The sequence below is a fragment of the Octopus bimaculoides genome, chromosome 2 (genome assembly GCF_046866305.1).
Source record: "Octopus bimaculoides isolate indiv1 chromosome 2, ASM4686630v1, whole genome shotgun sequence".
In the NCBI taxonomy this organism is placed as follows: Eukaryota; Metazoa; Mollusca; class Cephalopoda; order Octopoda; family Octopodidae; genus Octopus; species Octopus bimaculoides.
In genome coordinates, this window is record NC_142929.1 from 70438008 (window position 1) to 70448557 (window position 10550).

A 10550-nucleotide genomic window follows, 5' to 3' on the forward strand; every position below is an offset into this window, starting at 1 on the left:
TTTGATATGTGCTAAAATCTTGTCCTTATTATGTACAATCGTCGATACAGTTGTCCGACTCACCCCAAAAGATCGTGCAATTGGGACCACTTTTTCACCTTTTTCATGGTGTTTTATCACAGCCAGTTTATCTTCCAGCGTTATAGTATGACACTTAGCACTTTCACTATGAATTTTCTTAGGAGCCATGGGGACAAAAAATAAAGTCACGAATGAATGAGAATGAGAAAGTAGCTGATAAACAGACGTAAACAAATCTAAATTCAAAACAATTGCGGAAATCACGAGTGACAACGACGCCTAACGGTAGATATTGGAACTACAGTGCAATATGAGCTCCGAAAGACCGATAAATAAGACAACACAGCTGATTTCCTGACTTCGTTCACTAAGCTACACTACTTTATGGTGTATATCTTAACATGTACTGTACGTATTTTAATATGATTTAATACGCTTTTATTCTTATTTATTGTACAGTAACATGAAAAAGATCTAAATAGAAACCATTGACAAAATAGAAAATAGTTTTGCTGTATTGTATTGTGCGTTAGTTGTTGCTTTTTCCATTTCCGTTTTATTACTGTAACTGTCGAGAAATATCTAAATGTCACACAGTCTACTTTTCCTATGTCTAAATAAATAAATGATTCATTGTGGTTATATAAGAAATATAATTTCAAAATATCAGATATTTACTTGGTGTAAGTGAATCGTCAATGATGGTCATTTGCTTCGCTAATACACACACACACACACACATATATCTATATGTATATATATATTTATATACACATATAGATATATCCACATATATATATATATATATATATATATATATATATATATATATATATATATATATATATATATATATATATACATATATATATATATATATATGTGTATATATACTGTCGGTAGCTATGCCGATGATACAAAATTATCACAGGCAATAAAAAACCAAGAGGATGTCATAAGCTTACAGCGGGACCTAAACTCAATATACATGCAGTTTAATGCTGGAAATTTTCAAGCACTGCACCATCAACTCACAAATATAGTACAATCTACATTTACAGGACCCGAGGGCACTACAATCCTAGAGTCACAGGCAGTGAAAGACTTGGAGATCAGCATGTGCAATGACGCATCATTTCATATGCACATAAGCAAGATGGCAGCCAAGTGCAGACAACTGGAAGGATGGATACTGAGGTCCTTCAAGACAAGAGACCAAGAAACTATGTTGACCTTGTGGAGAACCTTTGTTCTCAGCCGCCTGGACTACTGCTCCCAGTTATTGTCACCACATAGTGCCAAACTCACAGCGGAGCTTGAAGCAGTCCAACGCCACTACACTAAAAAGATTGAAACAGTGCAGCGGATAAGCTACGAGGATAGACTGAGAAAACTAAGCTTTACTCCCTGGAGCGAAGGCGTGAGAGATATGCAATAATATACATAGGGAAAATCCTAGAAGGGCTAGCACCTAACTTTGGCATTGAGTGAATACAAATGCGAGAACTGACCGCCATTGTATTGTAACAAAGGTATCATCCACTTCATCTAAATTATGGACCAGGATTCAAAGGCCCACAGTTCTTCAATGCCCTGCTACAAAAATTTAAAAAATTGCCTAAGGTGCAAGTAGATGTCTTCAAAAAGGAACTAGGCATCCTCCTCTCCACAATACCGAATGAACTCGACATGAGGTACAAACGAGGGCAGCGGAATAAACCTCCATTATACACCAAATGTACCAACAGCTGGGATAAAGGTACATAGAGGAGTGGTGATGTGAAACACCCAGACTGAGAAAGTCAAAAAGAACATGGTGGTGCTCCAGCATGACCACGGCCTCATGGTTGAAAGGAGTAAAAGAGTATATATATATCCATATATACATATATATATCCATATATATCCACACATATATATACATATACATATATATATATATATATATATATATATATATATATATATATATATATATATATATATATATATATCCATATATATACATATATATATATTTCCATATATGTATATATATATATATATCCATATATATACACACATATACACACACACACACACACGCACACACATACATATATATATATATATGTGTGTGTGTGTGTGTGTGTGTGTGTGTGTGCGTGTGTGTGTGTATATATGTATGTATATAATTTAGAGAAAAACCACTATTAAATAATTCAATAATGAAGAATGTAATTCATACTCTCTAGAAAATAAATATCATAAAAACCTTATTCTAAAATCAATAAAGTACATAAAAGAATAACTAGTAAATGGTATCAAAATGACTACGCGCGTTTCGGGGCTATATTTTCAAATACATAACTAATAAAACCAATTCGATCAATAATTCGATTAATAATCAAATCGATCTACAATTAAATCTATTCAAAAATATAGTCACTCGTCAGGTCTAAAATAAAAATAATAATAATAATAATAATAATAATAATAATAATAATAATAATAATAATAATAATAATAATAATAATAATAATAATAATAATAATAATAAATCAATGTACGTATTGTAACTTATAATAAATATCAAATAAATATATTTAAAAAATACTTGTTTTAACAATAAATAAATAAATACTCGAAAAACAATTAACAATATTTCTTAAAATAAAATCAAAACTTACCTTTATTTATCTTTTATTTACGCCGTTTTTTCACGCGATATATTTCTTATAAACGCTTAATTCTACGTATTACGTTTAAAATTTTAGTTTACAGCAATTCTTCGAAAAGATAAGTTTTGATTTCATTTTAAGAAATATTGTTAAATGTTTTTCGATTATTTATTTATTTATTGTTAAGACAAGTATTTTTTCATATCTTTTATATATTTATTTGATATTTATTATAAGTTACAATAGTACATTGATTTAGTATTATTATTATTATTATTATTATTATTATTATTATTATTTTTTTTTTTTTTTTTTTTTTTTTTTTAAATTTAGGCTTGACGAGTGACTATATTTTTGAACAGATTTAATTGAATTAATTTAATTAATCGAATTAATTTAATTAATCGAATTAATTATCTATTTGAAAATATAGCCACGAAACGTGCGTAGTCATTTTGATACCATTTACTAGTTATTCTTTTATGCACTTTATTGATTTTTAGAATAAGGTTTTTATGATATATTTATTTTGTAGAGGGTATGAATTACATTCTTCATTATTGAATTATTTAATAGTGGCTTTTCTCTAAATTATACACATATATTTTATATTGGGAAATTTGATTTAGTTTTGCTAAATTGAATTTTTCCCTATAAGCTTTGGATTTTATTCCCTAATATTATTATTATTATTATTATTATTATTATTATATATATATATATATATATATATATATATATATATATATATATATATATATATATATATATATGTATGTATGTATGTATATATATATATATATATATATATATATATATATGTCCATATGAGTTAGAGGTTAAGCAACCATCTAAGAGATAATAAATATCCAATAAACTACTGAATGTATACCTACGTATTTATATCCAACTATTGCAGGGCAGTATTGCAATTGAACGATAGGTATAAGTGGGGGTAAAGAAGAAATTTACCCAGAATTAATAAGGTAAATAAGAAAAGGGAGAGGATAATCAATCAACAAGCATCAAACTGAAAACATTCAGTTGGATCTATTCATTAATTAATTACAAGCATATATATAAGTAATCAAAATAAACAAATAAGCAAGCAAATAAATAGATAAACAAAAGTAAATAAATGAATAAGAATCAATGAGTGAAAAACAGTAAACGCTTACAGCTGTTTCTACCATGGAGTTGCCCAATTTGCTAAGTTTTCTATATGATACCAGTAATATACAAGGATTGGACAAAGGTTGAACAAACATTGGACAAGTGTTGGACAATAATTGAGCCCCAAGGCTTCATCAGAGAGACCATAATGTTAAGGATCTGACATGTGAAGAAATAAGGTAAGATAATTAAATAAAGTTGTTGCTGTTGTCGTTGTTGTTGGCACTCCGTCGATTACGACGTCGAGGGTTCCAGTTGATCCGATCAACGGAACAACCTGCTCATGAAATTAACGTGCAAGTGGCTGAGCACTCCACAGACACGTGTACCCTTAACGTAGTTCTCGGGGATATTCAGCGTGACACAGTGTGACAAAGCTGACCCTTTGAATTACAGGCACAAATTAAATAAAGTAATAACATAATAAAAAATAGTAATGAATGGTAAAAAGAAGTCAATTCCAAGGTGATATCCATAAGCTATGGGATTACATCTTATGGTAAAGAAAGTCACTTCCAGAAGTATTTCCACAGGTTATGAGAGTTACATCCTATTTCAATTTACTGGGGGAAATAGTGAGGGTAAGATGTTGTGGCGTGAGTTTAACGGGATGGTCCATATCACAGGGGTCAAAAGTTAGAAGCTAACTGCTATGTAATAGAGTATCATATAAAAATTAACAAAGTTACCTTAATGTGAACTTGTTTGTGGAAATCAATACATAAGTATATCAGTTTGGGTAAAACTTTAGTGCGATGTTATTACTTATTATTTATTAACAAGAAACCTCATCCCAATACCCCTATGAAGAGTAAGGTGAGGCCAAAGTTAATCCTACAGCTTAATTGGTCCGCTGATATTTGAAAAAAATGGCGTTGTTCATGTCCGTTAAATCTACCAATAGAATACAAAACAAATAAAAAATATTCAAGGGATGAATTTTTTAAGAGGACTTACTTAATGAATGGGTGATGTATGGTACTTACGGTTATGGTTACAGTATTGTCTTATTAATATATCTGAGATATATATCAAATTTACAAGTAATTGTGTGAACGAGAAAAATAAAGGATGAAAGAATGAAAGGAAAATTAGACACTCCTAGGCTCCAGCGAAGGGAGGTAGCCGATTAGTACATTATCGTATTACAATGCAGAGAGAAATTATGCACTAAAATAATGTTTAGGTTATGTTATTTCGTTTTGCATAGATCGTAAGATATTTAACTCTTTAAATTTTAGGTTCCTTTATATTTTATATTTTAGACTTTACAATATTCATGCCTAATTACGCATAAATTTTTATACGCATATATATTCATACATATATTTATCTATATTCAGATTTTTATATATACTGATATTTATATTTCGTATATTCATGTTTTAAATTTTAAATTTATTATGTTGCCGTGTCATGTTGGATGTATGTCTTTCAAAATATTAAATATTGATTTCCTGAGTATATTATTGATGAGTTTATGAATTTATTAATAATATAAAAACACATAGACACACACACACACACACACACACACACACACACACACACACACACACACACACACACACACACACACACACATATATATATATATATATATATATATATATATATATATATATATATATATAATATAAATAATATATAAATATATGCATATATACATACATATACGTACATACCTACATATATATGTATATATACATGCATATATGGGTACAGGATATCAAGAAAACGTAGACAAAATGAGAAACGAGAACATAAAACACAACAGTCTAGACTGTTGATTGGCAACCCAGTCAAGATGGTATTTTCTTCTTCTCCTACTCTTGTTTTTGCACACATCTACAAAATGACTTTCTAAAATGAAATTTCATTATGCAGCTGAGGAGTACATTTTCATTACACATCTTATGTGGTGTTCTCACTACATAAATAAATAAAGTTTGTACGAAACGTACGTACTGCTATAACCTATTGAATTTTTGTTGCTTTCTTCAAATTTTATTCACCAAATCTCTTGATTTTGTTTTTGGTTTTTACCCTACCAAATTCTGGTGCCTCAAACATTTTAAGTACCACATTTAATCTTTTGATTAAATATATATATATATATATATATATATATATATATATATATATATATATAGCAAATGAAAGGCAGAAGGTGTTATATGCGAGAATTTCTTATTAATCACATCTAGCATCGATTCCTCTTGGATGGGACTCTATGGACTAATTAATGCTGTACTTCATTTTATCCTCCTTCAGTTGCCATACAAAATCTGCCAAAAAAGGTATTTAGATGCAAATGTTCGCTAGATCCAGTACGTGGGTTATTGAACCTGTGCTGCATTTTGCTATTGTTTATGTGATACATAAGCTGCTCTAAATTAGCAGAGTTGGCGTAGGATACCTTCACGGTGTGTCGATTAAAAGTAGCATGATATCGATCAGATATAGGAAAACACCTGTCCAAAGCAGCAAAAAAATTTCCATTGATCTTGGTAGAAACAAGCAAGCCGAAAATCGGGTTGAACCAAAGGACATCCTGATTCCTATATCTGTTGTTAGGCTTATTTGATCGAGAGCGTTTATACATCCATACCTGTTAACGGTTATTTTAAATACTTTTCTAGCTGGATTGCGTGTTCGTTTCTGTCATCCGGGATTTTATTTTTGATTTTCTATATAAATGAAGATATTTCCTCCGTCTCGCTGCTTTTTTCTCTACAAAACGGAAAGTTACACTGCGGAAGTTATTTTAACGAGTTGTATTTATTTATCACCCAACGAGATACATCTGTACAAATGGATGCTCCTGAACCAGTTGTTGAGTGTCCCACTCAAGAGGAATCGATGCTAGATGTGTCGAAACAATTGTCGTGATTAATAATAAATTCTCATATATTCCATCTTCTGCCTTTCATTTGCTATGTACCTAACGATCATTCTGAAAGTGACTGTGCTTTACCAGTAGGCTACAAGGTGTTAACCATTCATATTATTTTCCATTAATTTTACATATATACATACATACATACATACATACATATATATATATATATATATATATATATATATATATTAAAAAAAAAAATTTTTTATGTGTTTCAGCCAAGTGGCTGCGGTCATGCTGGTGCACCACCGTGATTTTCACGTTCCTTGCATGGCTCTTCTCCCCCACCTGACATGGTCCAATCAAGAGTTTTGATGGCACATCTGGTGTATAAGAGAATTTGACATAGCTGCCCTAAACTGCGTCTCATTACGAGCCATTGGTTCGTCTGGTATCGTGGAGAGGAAAGCGTCAAGTTTTGTCTTGAAGACATCCGCATCCATGTCTTGCATGTCTCTCAAATGTTTTGGCAGGGCATTGAAGAGCTGAGGTCCTCTGAAACCGAGGCTGCTGCAGTATCTCGTTCTTATGTGAGATGCAGTGGACGGTACCTTTGGCACCATGCAGTGGCGACCCGTGCGGGCATTCCTGTAGTACTTGATACCAAAGTTTGGCACCAGTCCTTCCAGTATTTTCCATATGTATATTATTACATACCTCTCCCGCCTGCGCTCCAGGGAGTAGAGACCTAGTGCTTTCAGTCGCTCCCTGTAGTTCATCTGTTGGACTGTGGCGATCTTTTTTGTATAGTGCCGCTGAATTGCCTCGAGTTCTGCTGTCCGCTTAACACTGTGTGGTGACCACAACTGAGAGCAATAGTCTAGGCGGCTCAGAACAAATGTCTTCCATAGAGTCAACATGACGTTTTGATCCCTTGTACGGAATGTCCTCAGTATCCACCCTGCCAGTTGTCTGCACTTTGCTGTCAACTTGACAATGTGCATGTGAAATGATGCATCACTACACATGTTGATGCCCAGATCTCTTACTGTTTGTGGTTCTGGGATTGCAGTACCTCCAGGCCCTGTGTATGCCAGTTGGGAGGTACTTGTGGTCTTGTAGCGCAGTACTTGAAATTTTTTTGCATTGAACTGCATATTATTTTGCTCTGCCCACTCATATATTGCACTTAGGTCATTCTGCAGGCTTACAATATCATCAGGATTCTTTATTGCCTGAGATATCTTTGTGTCATCAGCATAGCTAGTGACAGTGGCTCTCCGAGTGACCGTGGGCATGTCCAGAAGGGCCACTATGAACAGTAGTGGCCCCAGAACAGTTCCTTGTGGAACACCGCTCAATATTTGTGTTTCCCTAGATAGTTCTCCATTGGCTGCAACTGTTTGACTTCTACCATTCAGGAAGTCATGCAGCCACTCACCTAATTTACCAGCTATGCCAAGGTTTCGCAGCTTGTGACATATCAAGCCATGATCAACTTTGTCAAAGGCTTTTGCAAAGTCGAGATATATCACATCAACATTTGAATGGTCAAGTAGCTGCTTCAGGACCCAGTCATAATGCTGCAAGAGCTGCGTGAGGCAGCTTCTACCTGGACGGAAACCATGCTGGGTCTCATTCAGCAAGTCATTTTCTTCTAGGAACGCAATCAATCTCCTTCTGACAATTCGTTCCATGACTTTGCTAATATGTGAAGTCAGAGAGATGGGCCTGTAGTTCCCAGCCTCTGCTCTGCTTCCGCCTTTATGGATAGGACATATGGTGCCTTCCTTCAGCTTTTTGGGAAGTTTACCATTTGCAAGGAAACTCTGAAATAGTATCCGGAGCGGTCCTGCTTATTCTTGTTTACATGACTTTAAGAGGACAGCTGGGAAACCATCGGGGCCAGTTGCCGAATTTGAGCTCATTTCATTTATGGCAGCTATCACATCCTCCTCCTCAATGTCTATGTAGGTAATAGATGCAGTCCCCTTCTGCTGAGTGCTATTGTCAAAGAAATCAGCTGGGTTCTTTATCTGCATGTGACTCAGAGGAGAGGTGAAGACACTCTTGAATTGTGTACTGAGCACTTCACTTATCCATGTGGGATCTGCAGTCAGTGAGCCATTAGGCAGGAATAGGGGTCCTATCTTATACTGCACCGTAGCAGTCTCCTTTGCAAATCTATAGAAAGCCTTGGGGTTTGTTGTTATGCTTTCTACTGCTCTCTCCTTTTCATGGGAGAGTTTAATTTTGTTTTCTATTTCTAACAGTGTTAGTTTTAATTTAGCTCTTTTCCTATCCTCCAGTTCTCTATTTAACTGGTTTGAGACCTTTGTTCTGTGTCTCATAAGGATTTTCCTGTCTCTAGGAATTCTATTGGCATGTTTGCTGGTCTTTCTATATGGCACGTATTTGGTGCATATGTCTTGTATGGTTGACATAAAATGACTTAGTTTGAGGTCATTGTCTTGTATAGAAAGGCTGTCATGCCAGTTTTGATTTCGAATCTCTCTGCAAATTGACTTCCAGTCCGCCCTGTGGAAATTCAGGTTGGATATTGCTTGAGTCCTCCTGGTGGGGTGGGTGTCAGTGGGTTGTCTAGGACCATACATAGTTAATTCTATAATGTTATGATCTGAGAGAGATGTGGGCGTTATTTTCACATTATGGATTAGGCTCACATTGTTTGTGAAGCAGAGATCTAAAATATTGCTTCCCCTGGTTGGTTGGAGTATCACTTGTTCCATGAACAGCATGTTGGATAGTTCTAGTAATGATTTTGCCTGGCTTTGTTCATGCAGTGACATCCCAGAGATGATGTGACCTTCAGGCCATTTAACATTTGGGAGGTTAAAGTCGCCTAGGAAAAGTATATTGATGTGTTGGTCCAGATTTGTCAGGACCTCTTCTATGCGTCTGAGGCTGTCCTCAAATTTATCTTCCTGCTTTGCGGTATTTGGTGGACGGTATGTTGAGCATACAACTACATCAATTTGTTTTATGTGTACTATTAAAGTATCACATACAGAGTTTGAGTGTGATAGTAGTAGTAGGGGTGTGACATCTTCTCGGATGTACATTGCAACTCCCCCATGACTTCTATCCCTTCTGTCTGTTCGGAGTACGGCATACTCTGGTATATTTATCTCCGCATCTGCTATATTAGGTGTTAGATGCGTTTCGGTAAGCACCATGCATATTGCTTGATTGCATGTTACTAGGTCTTTCAAGTATAGGAACTTGTCTTTGCCGCCTGTTCGTAATAGGCCCCGGATATTCAGTAGGAATATGGGTGTGATATCTGTGCAGGGGTTCCTGGTGTTAGCGGTGGCCATCCCTGATCCATCATCTGTGGTGGTCTTGGACAATGGTTCGTGTGGCGTTGACTCTGTACCCTCTGCATCCACGTTAACTGTTGTACCATTTTCTGGGCCACGCTTAAAAAAGCTTGCTGCTCAGCTACTGCAGTTCGTACAGCCTCTGCATATAGCCTTTTTTTGGGAGCAGAAGGAATATACGGACTTCTCTCTTTGTGAGTCCTGTTGGTATTCGGTGGATTATGTGTACGTAGATTTAAGCTTTCTGGTCTCCCTTTTCTGCGCTCCCGCTTATTTTGTTGTAAGTGGTTATCTACCTTGTTTAGCTGGTGGTGTTTGGGATGGGCAAATTTGCAGTTTTGTCCCTTTTCCCCGTGCCAGCAGGTACCATTTAGGTAGAATTTACAAATCTGTTTCTTTTTCTTTTTCTCTGTGTGACGTGTTTGGGCTTGAAGCCTGTTTGTGTTTACCGTCTTCTTGTCTGTTCTCTTGTCTTTGTCGTTTGTGGTGCAGCGTTGACTGTATTCACCATGG